Source organism: Ovis aries, chromosome Y (genome assembly GCF_016772045.2).
Source record: "Ovis aries strain OAR_USU_Benz2616 breed Rambouillet chromosome Y, ARS-UI_Ramb_v3.0, whole genome shotgun sequence".
Classification (NCBI taxonomy): Eukaryota; Metazoa; Chordata; class Mammalia; order Artiodactyla; family Bovidae; genus Ovis; species Ovis aries.
This window is the reverse complement of record NC_082741.1, coordinates 12,805,765-12,824,088: the sequence shown is the minus strand read 5'-3', so window position 1 is coordinate 12,824,088 and position 18,324 is coordinate 12,805,765. Positions and strand designations below refer to the sequence as shown.

The 18,324-nt window shown below is 41.9% G+C and overlaps 2 pseudogenes; one reads left to right on the top strand and one right to left on the bottom strand.

Annotated features, from left to right (window-relative positions):
• LOC132658971 (testis-specific Y-encoded protein 1-like) overlaps positions 1–18,324 on the top strand; it is an 89,965-nt pseudogene that overhangs the window by 14,189 nt on the left and 57,452 nt on the right.
• On the bottom strand, positions 15,093–16,789 carry LOC132658969 (zinc finger protein 280A-like; annotated as a pseudogene).

Sequence of the window (18,324 nt, the reverse complement as noted above, 5' to 3'; positions counted from 1 at the left end):
CTATTACACACTTTGGCTCAACATTATACTGGCAGTTCTATAACCAGAGTAATCAGGTAACAAAATAGAATTGTTGCTGTTGTTAAAAAAAAAATCGAAACAAACAAACAAACAAAAAACAGCCTTCAGAATGGAAAGGAAAAAGTCAAAGTGTATTGGAGATAACATACTTTTGTATATAGAAATTCTTGAAAAAAAACACAAGTATTAGAATTAATATAAAGCTTGCAGAATAGAAGACAAATATTTTATTATTTTTTTTATTTTTTTTAATTTTTTTTTTATTTTCTTATTTTTTAGTTTTTTATTTTTTAAATTTTACAATCTTTAATTCTTACATGCATTCCCAAACATGAACCCCCCTCCCACCTCCCTCCCCATAACATCTTTCTGGGTCATCCCCATGCACCAGCCCCAAGCATGCTGCATCCTGCGTCAGACACAGACTGGCGATTCAATTCACATGATAGTATACATGTTAGAATGTCATTCTCCCAAATCATCCCACCCTCTCCCTCTCCCTCTGAGTCCAAAAGTCCGTTATACACATCTGTGTCTCTTTCCCTGTCTTGCATACAGGGTCGTCATTGCCATCTTCCTAAATTCCATATATATGTGTTAGTATACTGTATTGGTGTTTTTCTTTCTGGCTTACTTCACTCTGTATAATCGGCTCCAGTTTTATCCATCTCATCAGAACTGATTCAAATGAATTCTTTTTAACGGCTGAGTAATACTCCATTGTGTATATGTACCACAGCTTTCTTATCCATTCATCTGCTGATGGACATCTAGGTTGTTTCCATGTCCTGGCTATTATAAACAGTGCTGCGATGAACATTGGGGTACATGTGTCTCTTTCAATTCTGGTTTCCTCGGTGTGTATGCCCAGAAGTGGGATTGCTGGGTTATAAGGTAGTTCTATTTGCAATTTTTTAAGGAATCTCCACACTGTTTTCCATAGTGGCTGTACTAGTTTGCATTCCCACCAACAGTGTAGGAGGGTTCCCTTTTCTCCACACCCTCGCCAGCATTTATTGCTTGCAGATTTTTGGATCGCAGCCATTCTGACTGGTGTGAAGTGGTACCTCATTGTGGTTTTGATTTGCATTTCTCTAATAATGAGTGATGTTGAGCATCTTTTCAGTCATCAAGACAGTATGGTACTGGCACAAAGACAGACATATAGATCAATGGAACAAAATAGAAAGCCCAGAGATAAATCCACACACATATGGACACCTTATCTTTGACAAAGGAGGCAAGAATATACAATGGAGTAAAGACAATCTCTTTAACAAGTGGTGCTGGGAAAACTGGTCAACCACTTGTAAAAGAATGAAACTAGATCACTTCCTAACACCGCACACAAAAATAAACTCAAAATGGATTAAAGATCTAAATGTAAGATCAGAAACTATAAAACTCCTAGAGGAGAACATAGGCAAAACACTCTCAGACATAAATCACAGCAGGATCCTCTATGATCCACCTCCCAGAATGCTGGAAATAAAAGCAAAAATAAACAAATGGGATCTAATTAAAATTAAAAGCTTCTGCACAACAAAGGAAAATATAAGCAAGGTGAAAAGACAGCCTTCTGAATGGGAGAAAATAATAGCAAATGAAGCAACTGACAAACAACTAATCTCAAAAATATACAAGCAACTTCTGCAGCTCAACTCCAGAAAAATAAACGACCCAATCAAAAAATGGGCCAAAGAACTAAATAGACATTTCTCCAAAGAAGACATACGGATGGCTAACAAACACAAGACAAATATTTTAAAAGTCAATCACATTTTATACAGTAGCAACAAATGTTGTTAAGTAAATACTTGAATCTACACTAGCATTAAAAAAGAATACTTAGGAAGTCAGAAAGAGAAAGACAATATATTCTTTTTAATGGCTGAGTAATAATCCATTGTGTATATGTACCACAGCTTTCTTATCCATTCATCTGCTGATGGACATCTACGTTGTTTCCATGCCCTGGCTATTATAAACAGTGCTGCAATGAACACTGGGGTACATGTGTCTCTTTCAATTCTGGTTTCCTCAGTGTGTATGCCCGGCAATGGGATTGCTGGGTCATACGGCAGTTCTATTTGCAATATTTTAAGGAATCTCCACACTCTTCCCCATAGTGGCTGTACTAGATTGCATTCCCACCAACAGTGTAAGAGGGTTCCCTTTTCTCTGCACCCTCTCGAGCATTTATTGCTTGCAGACTTTATATGAATCAATTCTAATGAGATGGATGAAACTGGAGCCGATCATACACAGTGAAGTAAGCCAGAAAGGAAAACACCAATACAGTATACTAACACATATATTTGGAATTTAGAAAGATGGTAATGATAACCCTGTATGTGAGACAGCAGAAGAGACACAGATGTATAGAACGGACTTTTGGACTCTGAGGGAGAGGGAGAGGGTGGGATAATTTGGGAGAATGGCACTGAAACATGTACACTATCATGTAAGAAACAAATCGCCAATCTATGTTCGATGCACGATACAGGATTCTTGGGTCTGGTGCACAGGGATGATCCAGAGAGATGATATGGGGTGGGAGGTGGGAGGGGGGGTCAGGATTGGGAACTCATGCACACCCGTGGCAGATTCATGTCAATGTATGGCAAAACCAATACAGTGTTGTAAAATAAAATAAAGTAAGAGTAAAAATTTAAAAAAAAGAGAAAGATAAATATCATATGGTATCACTTACATGGACTCTAAAATATGCCACAAATAAACTTATCTATGAAAGCGAAACAGACTCACAGACATAGATAGCAGACTATGTGATTACCAAGAGGGGAAAGGTGGGGCAGGCATAGATTGGGAGCTGGTGATTAGCAGATGCAAACTATAATATATAGAATAGACAAGCAAGATCATACTGTATAGCACAAGGAACTATATTCATAATCTGTGATAAACAATAATGGAAAAGGGTATGAAAACAATTGTGTGTGCATATGTGTGTGTGTTTACATATGAAGGAAAGGAAAGGACAACTGTTGGCAAGCACGTACAGAAACTGGATCCTTGTGTGTTATGGACAGATTTTAAAATGGTGCAGCTGTTACAGAAACAGTTTAAAGGCTCCTCAAAAAATTAAAAAATAGAACTGACACATGATTCAGCAATTCCACTTCAGGATATAAATTCAAAACAAGTTAACACGGGGGTCTTTAGATATTTGCACAGCCATGCTCACAGCAGCACGAAGCATCGAAATGTCCATCAAATGTTATATATACATACAATGAAACATTATTTAGCCATATAAAGATAATTATGTCACATGCTACAACATGCATGATCATTTCAGACTTCAAGCCAAATGAAATAAGCCAGTCATACAGAAAGACAAATACTGTAAGTTTCTACTTGTATGAAATAGCTAACACAGTCAAGAAATAGAAAGGAAACAAAAAAGAACAATGGAGTCCATGGTCTAGGGAAACAGGGAAGAAAAGAGGAGTTGTTGTTTAATGGGACAGGTGATGGGTACAGAGTTTCAATTTTGAAAGATGTAAAGGTGTAGAAATCTGTTACATAACAATGTGATAAGGAATTCCCTGGTAGTTCAGAGGTTAGGACTCCACGGTTTCCTATCAGGGGCCTGGGTATGATCCTCAACAAGAAAACTGTCATTCAAGCTGCATAGCACAGCTAAAACAATGACAACAACAAAACAACACTGTGACTATGTGTGTGTACATGTGTTAGTCACTCAGTTGTGCCCAACTTTGCATCCCCATGGACTAAAGCTCACCAGGTTCCCTTCTCCATGGGATTCTCCAGGCAAGAATACTGGAGTGGGTTGCCATTTCTTTCTCCAAAAGGCTGATGAAAGTGTGTGAAATACTTAGCATGCAAAAATGGCTAAAAGGCAAAAATTTAAGTTAGATGTTTTCTACAACAATTTAAAAAAGAAAAACATTTAACAACCAGGAAAATAATTTGAAAAGACATTTCCGACTCTTTGCAACCCCATGGACTGTAGCCTATCAGGCTCCTCGATCCATGGGGTTTTCCAGGAAAGAGTGCTGGAGTGGATTACCATTTCCTTCTCAAGGCGATCTTCCCGACCCAGGAATTGATTCCAGGTCTCCTACATTGCAGGCAGACACTTTCCCTTTTGAGCCACAAGGGAAGCCCCTAGCAAAACGTAAATCAGTCTCACTGAGATACTACTTCACACTCATACTACTTCACGCCCAATCAAAATGATGAATAATAACAAGTGCTGCAGAGGATGTGGAGAAAAGGAATCTTCAGATATTGTTGAGGTAATTGCTATAAAATGGTACAACCACTATTGCAAAAGTGGTTTGTCAGTACCTCAAAAATTAAATATAGAGTAGCCATATGATGCAGAAATTTCCCTCTTTTGTATATATCCATAAACACTGAAAATGTTCAGTCCATGCAAAATCAGTGTCCTCAGCAACATTACTCACAATAGCCACAAAGAGTACACCATCCAAGTATTATCCATTAATTGATGAATGGATAAACAAACTGTGGTATATGCTTAAAATGGACTGCCTGGAAGCCATTTACCATATTCATATACCATATTCAGCCATAAAAATAAAACAAAAACATTCACTGCTATACAGCCATGAAATGGATGAATCTTGAAAGTACACAAACTAGGGGACTTTCCTGGAGATCCAGTGTTTAAGCCTCTCCACAGGTTCCATTCCTGGGCTAGGAACTAAGATCCCACATGCCACATAGCTAAATAAATAAATATTTAAAAAGAAAATATGACATCTGAATAAAGCCACACACAAAGGTCACACATTGTATGTGGGAGAACTGTAGGTGGAAGAGAAGCAGGAAAGAGAAGCACTCTGTAATCCAAGTGAAACATTTTTTTCAGGGAGGAGGAAATGAACTACTCTGATAAAGGCTACCAATAAATAAAATAAAATAACTAAAAATTGACCACTGAGTTAAACATCTGAAATTCACTTGTGGCCTTGACAAGAGTGGCTTTAAAGGAAAATGAGAGAACTTGAGATAACAAAGTCTAGGAACAACTCTGCAGAAGTTTATAATAAGCAAACATGAAATAAAAGCAGCAGAAGCCAGATGTGTCACCAAAAGATGGATTTTTAACGAGAGGTCATATTATAGTCAGTCTGTTTGCTGATGAGTACCATCCAGAGAAACACAAAACTTAAACCAGGACAAAGAGGAGACTTGCTAGAATATCAAGAAGTGAGCAGATCAAGAACTGAGTAGATCAAGAATTGAGTAGATCAAGCCGGAGAGTGCACAAGCTGGAGAAAGCAATGGAAACCCACACCAGTACATTTGCCTGGAAAATCCCATGGACAGAGGAGCCTGGTGGGCTGCAGTCCACAGGCTTTCGAAGAGTAGCACATGACTCAGCGACTTCAATTTCACTCTTCACTCTCATGCACTGGAGAAGGAAATGGCAACCCACTCCAGTGTTCTTGCCTGGAGAATCCCAGAAATGGGGGAGCCTGGTGGGCTGCTGTCCATGGGATTGCTCAGAGTCGGACATGACTGAAGTGGCTTAGAAGCAGCAGCAGCACACAAGAAGAGTACCCAAGCCAAATAATTTGCTCACAGTGACAGAACTGAGATCATATGAAAAAAAAAAAAAAAAGGCTAGCATAGTGGATTAATGGGTGTTTTAACGAGCGTTCAAGTGAACTGAATCTCCTGATATTCCCACCCCTGTGTAGTTCTCTCTCAATCTATCACAGGGTTGACCTGTGAGACTAAGCAAATACAGAGGTGAAGATGCGTAACATCTGAAAAAAGACTCTGCACTTTATCATGGGTGCAAGTGTTTTCCTGAATCACTCATTCTGAGAAAAGACAGCAGCCTCCACAAGAGAAGCCCCTTGGGGAGACCCACAGAAGGAGGAACTGAGGCTTCATGAGTACAGCCAAGTGAGAGAGCTTAGATTCAACAAGCTAAGTCTTCAGAGATTGCCAAGCCAGACAAAAGCTAGACTACTACCTCAGGAGAGATCCTAGACCAAGAGCTAACAAGTGTTAAGTTCTTTCAAACTATTCAATTTTGAGATCATATGTACAACACAAACATTTCAAGTTATAACACCATTCACATCATACTTACACACAGAAGAGTTCTCCTATAAATATAGCAAAAATTAAAACACACACACACACACAAAATCAAAGCACCTAAAAACAGGTGTTGCCTGGCAGTCCAGTGGTTTGGTTAGGACTCAGTCCTCTCAATGCCAGGATCCTGTGTTCAATCCCTGGTTTGGGAACTAATATCCTATGAAGCCACATGTTGTGACCAAAACAAAACATGCTGTGAAGTTAAAAGCTGTACCAGCAAGATAAGTATACAACACAGCTGTAGGCACAAGTTGCTGGGCACAGAGCTACCTATGATCTTGTTTACTCACATGAAATGAACTCAGATCGTCCCTCAGCCCCATCCAGTGGAGTTCACTTACTTAATGAATAAAGCCCTTAAGGGTACAGAAATGAGCAAGTAATCCCATGTGAACATGTTAAATCACAACACAATTTCTCTGAATGAAACAATTGATTCATTTATTCATTTGGCCATGCTGCTTGGCTCGTGGGGTCCCAGTTCCCTGACCAGAGATTGAATCCAGACCACTGCAGTCAAAGTCCAGAATCCTAATCACCAGGCCACCATGCTACCCCCACATCTGCATTGCTTTGTTTTCATAGCTAAAACCTTAGGATATGTGCATTACCCCATTTTAGCCTCACCAAGTGGTAGGAGTCAGCTCTACACAGCTTAAGACCCATGGTGCTCTTACTTTTTTTCTTTCAAGAAGGCAGGAGAAAGCAAGCCACCCTGCCTGTTTTTAAGGTTGCCACTCAGAAAGCTGCAAATCTGAAACCATGATGGCCCTGAAGTCAGCACCCACAATTAGGGTCAGGTAATCCCCAATCAGGAATACTCTCTCTCAACAGCAACGTGTCGGCCCACGAATGAACGGAAAAACGGAAAGTAAGAAAGCCACAACTTTGTCCCTTATTGTAAAGATGTCTGTCACCTTACCTCAGGGGCCAACTGAAAACCTGAGCACTTGAGACCTCCCAGGCAGCAAACGGTCACATCCTGGGGACGAGCAGAGGGAAAGGTCAGGGTGAGTCACCTGTTCCGGGAACATTCTATCCCCCTAGGCCCTACCTGGTCCTACCCTACGGATGCTGGCCAGGCGTCTCACACTCAACCAGAGCAAGTGATTGAACGCCTTTTCCCTGAGCTTCTTCCTCCCACCTCCCTTCTCTCAGTAACAAAAAAACAAATACCTCTACTGACAACTTTCCGAACCAAAGGCCTGAATCTCGGGGCCCCCAGGGACAGGGCAGCCCTGCAGTCCGAGGAGAGGCAGAGGAAACAGGAAAACGACCAAAGTACCAGGGCAGTGAAGAGGCCACTAGATCGATTTTTTTTTTTTTTTTTTTTGGCTGCGCCCGCCTGACTGTGCCTGGGTTGGGCCATGAAGGGGTGTGTGTGTGTGTGTGTGTGTGTGTGTGTGTGTGTGTGTGTGTGTGGCCATGAAGGGGTGTGTGTGTGTGTGTGTGTGTGTAAATACATTTGTGTGTGTCTGTGTTTAAATACATTAGGTTCCAAAGGAGAGCTAGGGGTGGTGCCGGGGGCCAGGGGCCTACGAGGCCCTTTCCACGAGCTGGCTTGTCCCACCCCCCCGGGCAGGAAAGCTGCTGGAGAGCAGAGCCCGCCCAGACAAACAGAGAGGAGAGGGCGAAAGGAGCCTGAGGCCTGTAGGTCCTGCCGCACACTCCCTCCTGAGGGCCCGCAGGCCCTCACCAGCTGCCCCGCCAAGCAAGGCCTCGTGCGAGTGGGGACCCAATAAACCCTCCCTTTATCCGTCAGGCACTGCTTTGGCTGAACCATGCTCCAGTCCTTACCGGTCCCCGTTGGCGGAGGAGACAGAACTGCCTGCCGCTCAGCTGCCCTAGTCAGTTCCCAGATTAAGGTTGAGAAGGCAAGCCTCAGGGCATGAGGCCTCCTCAGGTCTGGGGCGCTGATTCAGCTTCCCCTACGGGCGTGTGGGCTGCCTCCGATGATTGGCTGCCAGGTGTCGGCTCCTGCAATCTGATTGGCCCCGAGGCCAAGTTGGGCGCATGCGCGGGCGATGGACTCCCCCGCCCCCCCCTCCCATAAACACGCGCTATGGGTGTGGTCAGGCTGACTGAATCTCAAGTGTATTGGGTCAAGATTGCTCAGCTCACTGAATTGGAAGAAAGAAAAAACAGATGGCACGGTCGCCAGGGCACAGGGCTGAGAATGTCCTCCGAGTCTACCAGGGGAGTCCAGTGATGGTGTCCAGCCCTCAGGGGTGACCTCCCTTAAGCAAGTTCTTTGATTAAGGAACTTGAACGTACAGTGGATCTTTTTTTTTTTTCTTTTTTTAATAACTTGGCATTGGCCGGGAACGTACAGTGGATCTTGAAGACCCTCCTCTTGGAATTGCATTTCAATCAAGGCAGGGCACCCAGCCCCTGTTTTTGCACAGTCTATTGTGAGCTGAGAATGAGCTTTACTCCTCCCCCCCCCCCTTCCCCCTACCCCTCACCCTCACCCTCCCTCCTTCTCCTTCTCTTCCTTCTTCTCTTCCTTCTTTCTCCTTCTCCTCTTTCTCCTCCTTCTTTCTCCTCCTCCTCCTTCTTTCTCCTTCTCTTCCTTCTCTTTCTTCTTTCTCCTTCCCCTCCTTCTCCTCCTTCCCCTTCCCCTCCTTCTCATCCTTCTCCTTCATTCTCCTTCTCCTTTCTCCTCCTTCATCTTTCTCCTTCTCCTTCTTCCTTCCTCTTCTTTCTTCTTCCTCCTTCTTCTTTCTTCTTCCTCTTCCTCTTCTCCTTCTTCTCCCCCTCCCCCTTCTCCTCCTTCTTCTCTCCCTCCCCTCCCCTCCCCTCCCGCTCCCCCTCCCCATTCCCCTGCCCCTTCTTCTCTTCTCCTTCTAAAAGAATTTTATTTTCTAACGTGAAAATTGTGTGAAATTCAGTTTTCGAAGTCCTTAAAGTTGGAACACGGATTTGCCAGTTTCATGGTTATTATCTATGGCTGAAAACTTAATTAACCCCCAATGATCATATTTGCAAAGCCTGAAATATTTCTTTTTTGGCCCTTTACAGAGTCTTTTTTAAATGCCCTGTTCTGCTGGAAGTCTCCTAGTAGTCATATGGGAGAATAAAGTTTTGGTTTTCTTACAATATTTTCTTCTCCATTATATTCAGTTTTCATTCTTTACTAATTTCATTCCTTCATATCACTATAAGATTGTTCTGTTGCTCACCTTTACAACTTTTTGAGATAATTATTTGTAACTCTAATATCTCTTATATATAACACTATAAGTTTACCTTAATTTGTTGTTGTTGTTCAGTCCCTCAGTCATGTTGGACTCTTTGCAACCCAATGGACTGCATGCAGCACACCAGGGTTCCCTGTCCTTCACTGTCTCCTGGAGTTTGCTCAAACTCATGTCCATTGAGCTGGTGATACCATCCATACATCTCCTCCTTCACAGCCCACTTCTCCTGCCCTCCGTCTTTCCCAGCATCAAGGTCTTTTCCAATTAGTTGCTTTTCACATCAGGTGGCCAACCTATTGGATCGTCAGATCCAGCATCAGTCCTTGCAGTGAATATTCAGAGTTGATTTCCCTTAGGATTGACTGGTTGGGATCTTGCTGTCCAAGGGACTCTCGAGAGTCTTCTCCAACACCACAGTTCAAAAGCATCAATTCTTCGGCACTCCACCTTCTTTATGGTCCAGCTGTCACATCCATACATGACTGTGGGAAAAACCATAGCTGTGACTAGGTGGACTTTGTCAGCAAAGAAATGTCTCTGCTTTTTAATATGCTGTCTAGGTTTGTCATAGCTTTTCTTCCAAGGGCCACATTCCTTTTAAGCGCATGGCTGCATTCACGATCCACAATCATTTTAGACCCCAAGAAAATAAAGTCTGTTACTCTTTCCATTGTTTCTCTGTACAACTTTAACTGTGTCCCACAATTTTTGCGAATAGACTGTTCATCATCATTCACGTCCAAGTATATCCTAATATTCTCTTCTAAAGACAAGACTATATATTGTATGGGCTTCCCTGGTCACTCAACTGGTAAATCACTTTCCAGCCAATGCAGGAGACACAAGAGGCCTGGGTTCGATCCCAGACAGGAGGATCCCCTGGAGAAAATAATGGCAATCTGCTCCAGGATTCTTGCATGAAAATTCCATAGAGATATATGTTATGTGTTATTATAGTTATTTCCATTTTCCAAGTGAATGGCATTTTAAAAGATGTTTCTTGGTCAATTTCTCATTATTGCATTATAGTCAGATGACACAGTCTAAATATTATTGATCCTTTGTATTTGAAGATTTCCATTCAGTTAAGTATATTGTACTTCAGATTTCCATCTCAGTGAAGGCAAAATGAAGTGGGTGTTATGTAGAGAAAATACTTGCAATGTCTAAAATGTATATATGTGAAATGATTTCATTTATGCTTCACAATTATTCCAGCATCTTTCAGTAGGGTACCCTTAACTAAGTTACAGGGTTTTCTCAAATTTTACCAGTTTTTCCACAAATGTTCTTTCCTAGTTTCATATTCCCATATAGGATACTGAACTGCATGAGAATATATAGCAAAAAAGCTACAGAAACAAGCCACTAAAAGCAGCCTACATTTAGGGAGGGGCATGGAATCTCATCTTGAGGAACATATCTAAGAGATACACAAATTACTGAGTATACAAGTTAATTGAAACTCCTTTGTAAGGAAGATCTGGTTCTTCTAGTCATATCTTTTAATTTTAAATTAATTAAAGTGAAGATTTAATAGGTTTCCCAGTTGGTGCTAGTGGTAAAGTACCTGCCTGCCAATACAGGAGATGTAAACGATGTGGGTTCAGAGGAGCCTGGTGCGCTACACTGATGGGGTCGCAAAGAGTTGGACAGACTGAAGCCTCTGAACACACACAAAGATTTAATACCTCAGTCACACTGGCTACATTTTAACATTTGCAAAGTGGCATATTAGACAAGGATGTAGAAAATATATTTTATTGAGAATTCCTTAGTGAGTTGTTAGAGATTTGTGCTTCCACTGCAGGGGGCAGAGAGTCAATCCCTGGTTGAAGATCTAAGATCCCTTAATCCTCACAGCAAGGCAAAACAACAACAACAACAACAACAACGACAACAACAAAAAAAACCCTGCCAGATGAACACTCCATCTGAAAATTCAGGTAAAGGATATAAACGGAACATCTCACAGAAAAGAAACATAAGCATTTATATATGTGAAAAGCTGATCGCCCTTATGAGGAAATACATGTAACAATCATTAACAAGTTTTCTACTGCTGCAGAAATGTCTGTGAATAGCATTGACTTAGGTCATTGTTTTTCCAACCTTTCTTCTTTTCAAATGTAATGCATATTAACAAATGAAACTGCTTTAGCTCTGTCTCAAAAATTTGCTATTTTCACTATCATTCAGTTCAAATAATGTTTTTCCCATAACAATTTCTCTTAGGAGCAATAAGTTATTTAGGTTCAGAAGCAGGAGAAGGAGAAGCCTAAACCACAACATAAAAGCGGCTTGAGAATTACAGACGTGCCACTTTTCACTTTGGGTTCCTGGCAATCCTTTCTCTATCCTCAGCCTGTTTGCAGTGATATTGCTTCGTTTTCGAACTTTGGGAGTTCTGTACTCCTCAGTTATCTTTCTGAGTTTTTGTTTGGTCATGCCACAGAACCTGTGGGATCTTAGTTCCACAACCAGGTGTTGAACCCTGGCCATTGACAGTGAAAGTATCAAGTCCTAACCACTGAACCAACAGGGAATTCTCATATCTTTTTCTTTCTTTCTTTAAAATATTTATTCATTTACTTGGCTGCGCTTGTTTTTAGTTCTAGCACAAGGACCCTTCAATCTTCATTGTAGCATGTGGGAGCAGGAATTTTAATTGTCACATGTGGTATTTTTAGTTGCAGTATGTGGGATCTAATAGCCTGACCAGGGAATGAACTTGGTCGCCCTAATCTGGGTGCACCGAGTATTTCCACTGGACTACAGGAATGTCCTTCCCATGATCAAATCCAGGTCTCCCACATTGCAAGTGAATTCCTTACTGTCTGAACCACCATAGCTTTGACTATAAGACTTTTGGTCAGCAGAGTGATGCCTTAGCTTTTTTTTTTTTTTTTTTAATGCTGTCTGTGTTTGTCACAGCTTTTCTTCCAAGGACTAGCTTCCTTTAATTTTGTGGCTACATTCACCATCCACAGTGATTTTGGAGTCCAAGAAAATAAAATCTGCTATTTTCAATTGTTCACCATTTCTTTGCCATAAAGTTATGGGACCAGATGTTGTGATCTTCGTTTTTTGAAGCTTGAGTTTTACACCAGTCTTTCACTCTCCTCTTTTGCCACCATCAAGAGGCTCTTCATTTTCTGCCATTAGGGTGGCATCATCTGCATATCTGAGGTTGTCGCTGTTTCTCCAGCAATCTTGATTCCAGATTGTGCTTCATCCGGCCCAGTGTTTTTCATGATGTACTCTGCATTTAAGTTAAATAAGCAAGGCAACAGTATATAATTCTGACGTACTCCTTTCCCTATTTGGAACCAGTCACTTGTTCCATATTCAGTTCTAACTGTTGCTTCTTGACCTGCATACAGATTTCTCAGGAGGCAGGTCAGATGGCCTGGTTTTCCCATCTCTTTAAGTATTTTCCAGAGTTTGTTGTGATTCACACAGGCACAGGTCTCATCACTTCATGGAAAATAAATGAGGAAACAATGGAAACAGTGACAGAATTTATTTTCTTGAGCTCAAAAATCACTGCAGATGGTGACTGCAGCCGCAAAATTAAAAGATGCTTGCTCCTTGGAAGAAAAGCTGTGACAAATCTAGAAAGCATATGAAAAAGCAGAGACATTACTTTGCCAACAAAGGTCCATATAGTCCAGGCTATTGTTCTCCCACTAGTCATGTGTGGATGTGATAGTTGGAGCATAAAGATGGCTGAGCACCAAAGAATCGATGCTTTTGAGCTGTGGTGTTGGTGAAGATTCTTGAGTGTCTGTTGGACTGGTAGTGAGATCAAGCCAGTCAGTCCTACAGGAAATCATCACTGAATAGTCACTGTAAGGAATGATACTGAAAGTGAAGCTCTGATACTTTGACCACCTTATGGGGAGAGCTGACTCATTAGAATACATCTTAATGCCAGAAAAGTTTGAAAGAATGAGGAGGGGATGACAGAGAATGAGATGGTTGGATGGCATCACACACTCAACGGACTTGAGCTTGAGCAAGCTCCAGGAGATGGTGAAGGACAGAGAAGCCTGGTGTTCCACAGCCCATGGAATCACAAAGAGTGAACACGACTGCCCAACAACAAATTATTATTTGTCTTGCTTGATGTTTTTCTTGTTTCTGCAGCTTTTCACTTCTAATTAAATTTGTTCTTTGAAACTCATGGAAGGTCTAGGACCAAAATTTTTCTACAAATAAGGGAGTACATTGGTGAGGGTTGGGCAGGGGATGGTCTATCACGGAAAAGCCCTGCAGGGTCCTGCTAAGTTATATGATAAAACAGACTAACAATGCCAAGTGTTCAGTAGAAATGGAATTGTCAATACTGTTAGAGGAAATACACATTGCTTCAATCAGTTTCAAAACAGTGTTTGACTGTACCTGCCTGTTAGAATGGCTCAGGCAGTAACATCTGCCTACAATGGAGGAGACCTTGGTTTGAACCCTGGGTCAGGAAAATCCTCCGGAGAAGATAATGCCAACCCATTGTTGTATTCTTGCCTGGGAAATCCTATGGACAGTGGAGCCTGGTTGGCTAGTCTATGGGGTTATAACAGTTAAATACCATTTAGCAAATAAACCACTACCACATGCATCATCAGAAAATCTCCTGTCTAGACACAGAGATATAGCTATCCTAGAGAAATTACAATGAAAGACATAAAAATGTTCATAGGCAGCTTATTCAAAAAGGAAAAATAAGAGCCTTAAATTTCAGGCACAATTGTGCCAATTCATCCGAGGGAATTCTACCCAGCAATCAAAAAAGAATGTTCCACTGATACATATAATAAGAATGCATTTCACTTATTTAAAGGAAAACCAAGACCAGGGAACAGAAAGTCTACTGTGTGATTCTATTTATTTAAAATTTGAAACAAAGAAAATAAATACCTAGTGCTAGAGGTCAGAGAAGTGGTTACCTTGAGGGGCAGAGATAGCCAGTAAGGAACATGGAGATTCCAAAGCTACTTCGTAGTAGAGAGAGGAAACAAATATAATCTCAGTTACAGTAAAGCCAGACTTTATTTACAAGGGCTCCAAAATAACTGTAGATGTTTACTGATGCTGTGAAATTAAAAGATGCTCACTCCTTGGAAGAAAAGTTGTGACAAAGCTAGGCAGTATATTAAAAGAAAGAGACACTACTTTGCCAACAAATGTCCATAAAGTCAAAGCTATGGTTTTTCCAGTAGTCAGGTACAGATGGAGGAGCTGCATGTATAGCACCAGGGATTCATTTTTCTTTGTTTCAAATTTTAAATAAAGAAGGCTGAGTCTGGAGAATTGATGTTTTCAAACTGTGGTGCTGGAGAATGGAGAAGACTCTTGAGAGTCCCTTGGACTTCAAGGAGATCCAACCAGTCAATCCTAAGGGAAATCAACCCTGAATATTCAGTGGAAAAACTGATGCTGAAGCTCCAATATTTTGGCCTCCTGATGGGAAGAGTCAACTCATTGGGAAAACAAAACAAAACCCTTGATCCTGGGAAATATTGAAGGCAGCAGCAGAAGGCATGACAGAGGATGAGATGGTTGGGTGGCATCAGCAACCCAACGGAATGAGTTTGAGCAAGCTTCAGGAGATGGTGATGGACAGGGAAGCGTGGCATACTGAAGTTCATAGGGTCACAGGGAGTCAGACACGACTGAGCAGCTGAACACCAAAGCCAGGCAGGGTCTTTATGTACAGCTGGCTGAACCTCAGTGGGGCCTTTTTGAATTTCTGGAGGTGGGTAGAACATAATTTTTTAGCCAGATCCCGTGCTGCAGCATGTCTGGAATATTTTGTGTTCGTAGTCAATCTTTTTTGTGTTTTTTTTTTCTGGGTGGCACTTGGGAGTCAGTGTTCCTCACAATGAGGGATGCTGTCTCTCTGAGTCCCAGCTGAACTGAACTTTGGATCATGACGTCTGTTTCAGGAGGCAACCCTCGCAAGCGCTCTGGCTTTTGGAATGACTGATGATTCTTGGCTTGGTTCTCTGTCTTTTCCTTCACGTTCAAAATTTGTAGCCAGCACTTGGAACATGGAAAGACCCTCCAGTTCCAGTTCCTCTGAGCGTGATTTACAAAGGATGTCACCTGTTTGAAAATTTCGAGGCAAAACAGACAAACAAATTGTTCATATTTCCATGCCATGTTCTAAAATACACCTCTACATAGACAAAGGCTGACAATCTGTAATTGCAAACACGGCACACATAGGGCATTTTGCCAGGTTTGTGACTGTCCTTCATGTGCTGTAAGAGAACCTGATCTGTTTTGAAGGACAATTCACAGATATTACAGACCCTTGAGGGCTCCCAGGAAGCATGGACACTTTCTATGTGACACTGCAGCTGGAACGAGGTGGGAATCTGGCGGTGGCAGTAGTAGTGTAGATTTCTCAGCTGTCACCCTTCTGCCTCTCAAGCTCTAGATGGTTCCTCAGGTGGGTCATAAACTTGACATATTTTAGAACACTCAAGCAGCTGAAGCATTTAAAGGCTGTGTGAGTCTTCTGTTCTGGCTGCCATCTCTTGTATGCTGTCAGAGTAAAAGCCATCAAATAACATTTACTTTCATCAGTAAATTTGATCCCCGATTTACGTTCATGGGATCAACAGTCTTGCTCTGACGTGCAAGAGTCAAAAAGTCCATTTTTTCCAGCCCTTACAAACTACATGTTCCTTCTGGATCCATAAGACGGAAGCATGCTTGGTCATTGGCATGAGTCCGTGAAAATGAAGCCCCATCATGAACGTGGCTCTGTGAGGTCGGGGAATCTTCCAAGGTCATAATCGTGTTTTCCCAGGAGAGATACCTGGAGGGGCCATGGTGGAGGCAGGTCCCCCTGGGATTCCATCGCTGAGTTTGGGTATTTTGGCATTCCCACTGTTAAATTTCACATCTGAAGTGGGACACCTCTTTGAATTAAGAGGGCTTTCATCCTTGCCTCCTAATGAGAGGACAGCTCCAGAGAGACAGTGAGGCCGCAGAGAGAACAATTCTGTATTGTGAAGGACAGTTTCCGGCGAGCTCGTTTTCTAATCAGGTTTAGATGAAGGCTCAGAAATAATAGAACTGCCTTTTCCTCCCCATACACACTGAGAAGCTGGTGATATGGCAGCTGGCTCTGATGCTGGGGTCCTAAGATTTGTAGGTTGCAATGTATAGGAGCGATCCGGACTCACGTGGTCCTTCATTCTTTTTGAAGATGAATCCCTGGTCACTCTGTTAAAAACGTTAGAAATGACTGGCTTTGAAGTTGAAATCACTCTGACAAAGGTTTCAGCATCCTCCTTGACGTGCTCCACTCCAACAAAGATGACCTCAGCATCGTCATTGTCCTCACCTCTGGATTTGGACACAGCGGTCTTTTTCTCGGATGGTGGTGGTGCTTGTGCTTCCTCACACGGGAAAAGATGGGCCATTTTGCAACCACTTTTGGCTTCAAGTGGGCCTTCTAGTGTTTTTCCCCCCCTAAAAGCAATCACCAGACAAGGTCATCCCCTCTGATCTCAGGTGTCACTCTCTGCGGTTTCAGTTAACCCTCAGTTGTTCAATGAGAATATTAAATGGAAAACTCCAGAAATATATAACTTATGCATTTTAATCTGCAGGTAATTCTGAGGAGAGTGATTGGAATCTCACACCATCCTGCTTCCTTCTGCCCAGAACGTGAATCTCTCCTTAGTCCTGAACATTCCACGCGTCTGTCACTCGGTTACCACAATGACTGTTGAGATGCCACAGGGCTTGTAACCAAGTTATCCTTACTTTACTCAATAATGGCCCCAAACCATAAGTGGAGGGATGCTGTCCATTTAGATATGCCAGATAAAATCCATTAAGTGCTACCTTTCAGTGAAAAGATCGAAGTTCTCAATTTGATATAAAAGAGAAAGAAACAATGTATGCTGAGGTTGCTAATATCTGTGGTGAATGTGAAGAAGAGAAAATAAATCTGGGTTAGTTTTGCTGTCAAACCTCCAACTGCAAAAGGTATGGACACAGAGCGTAGTAAGTGCTTAGTTAGGGTGAAAAAAAATCGCTCAATTAGTACAGTAGTATATTTTACATAGCGACTACACTCACAACACTTTTATAAAAGTATATTGTTATAATTGTTCTATGTTATTATTACACCTTCCCTGGTGGTTCAGATGGTAAAGTGTCTGCCTACAATTCGGGAGAGCCAGGTTCAAACCCTGGGTCAGGAAGATCCTGTGAAGAAGGAAATGGCAATCCAGTCCAGAATTCTTGCCTGGGAAATCCCATGGACAGAGGAGCATAATAAGCGGCAGTCCATGGGGTCGCAAAGAGTTGCACACGACTGAGCGACTTCACTTTCACTTTCCTGTTATTTTTAGGCAGTAGCTATCTCTTACTGTGCCTCTATACAGTAGACTGCATCACAGGTATGTTTGTATAGAAGAACCATTGTGTATATAGAGTTTGATACTGTGTGAGGTTACCGATGACCCCTGAGGGTCTTGAAACTTATTCTCTGCCGATAAGTGGTGATGATTATATTTCTTTCAAAAGACAAAATTAGTACCTGATTTAATCATTGGCTGAAACATTGAGATAACTATTAACACCCTTAGACATAAGGAAACATCTCAAACTCAGTGAAATGACACGACCGTTTTAAACTTCCTTCTCCAGCTACCACTTTAGCCTTGTCTCCCCATGGTGGCCCCAGTGCTCCTGTTAAACTCTGTAGGAGAGCTGGTAGGCAAAATTTTGCTTATAGATCTACAATCTCACTCAGAAATGCTGACGGACAGAAAATGTCCAAAAGAACCCCCAGCTGTCCCTTGGGGGTGCCTCTCACTCCCTCCACTCTCCGAGTCCAGAAGGCACCATAGTCTATACATGGATCCAAAATATATATATTTTTTAAATCTCAGCCATTTCTAATAGCATGACTTAAACCTGCCTCATGCTGGCAACTCTCTCTCTC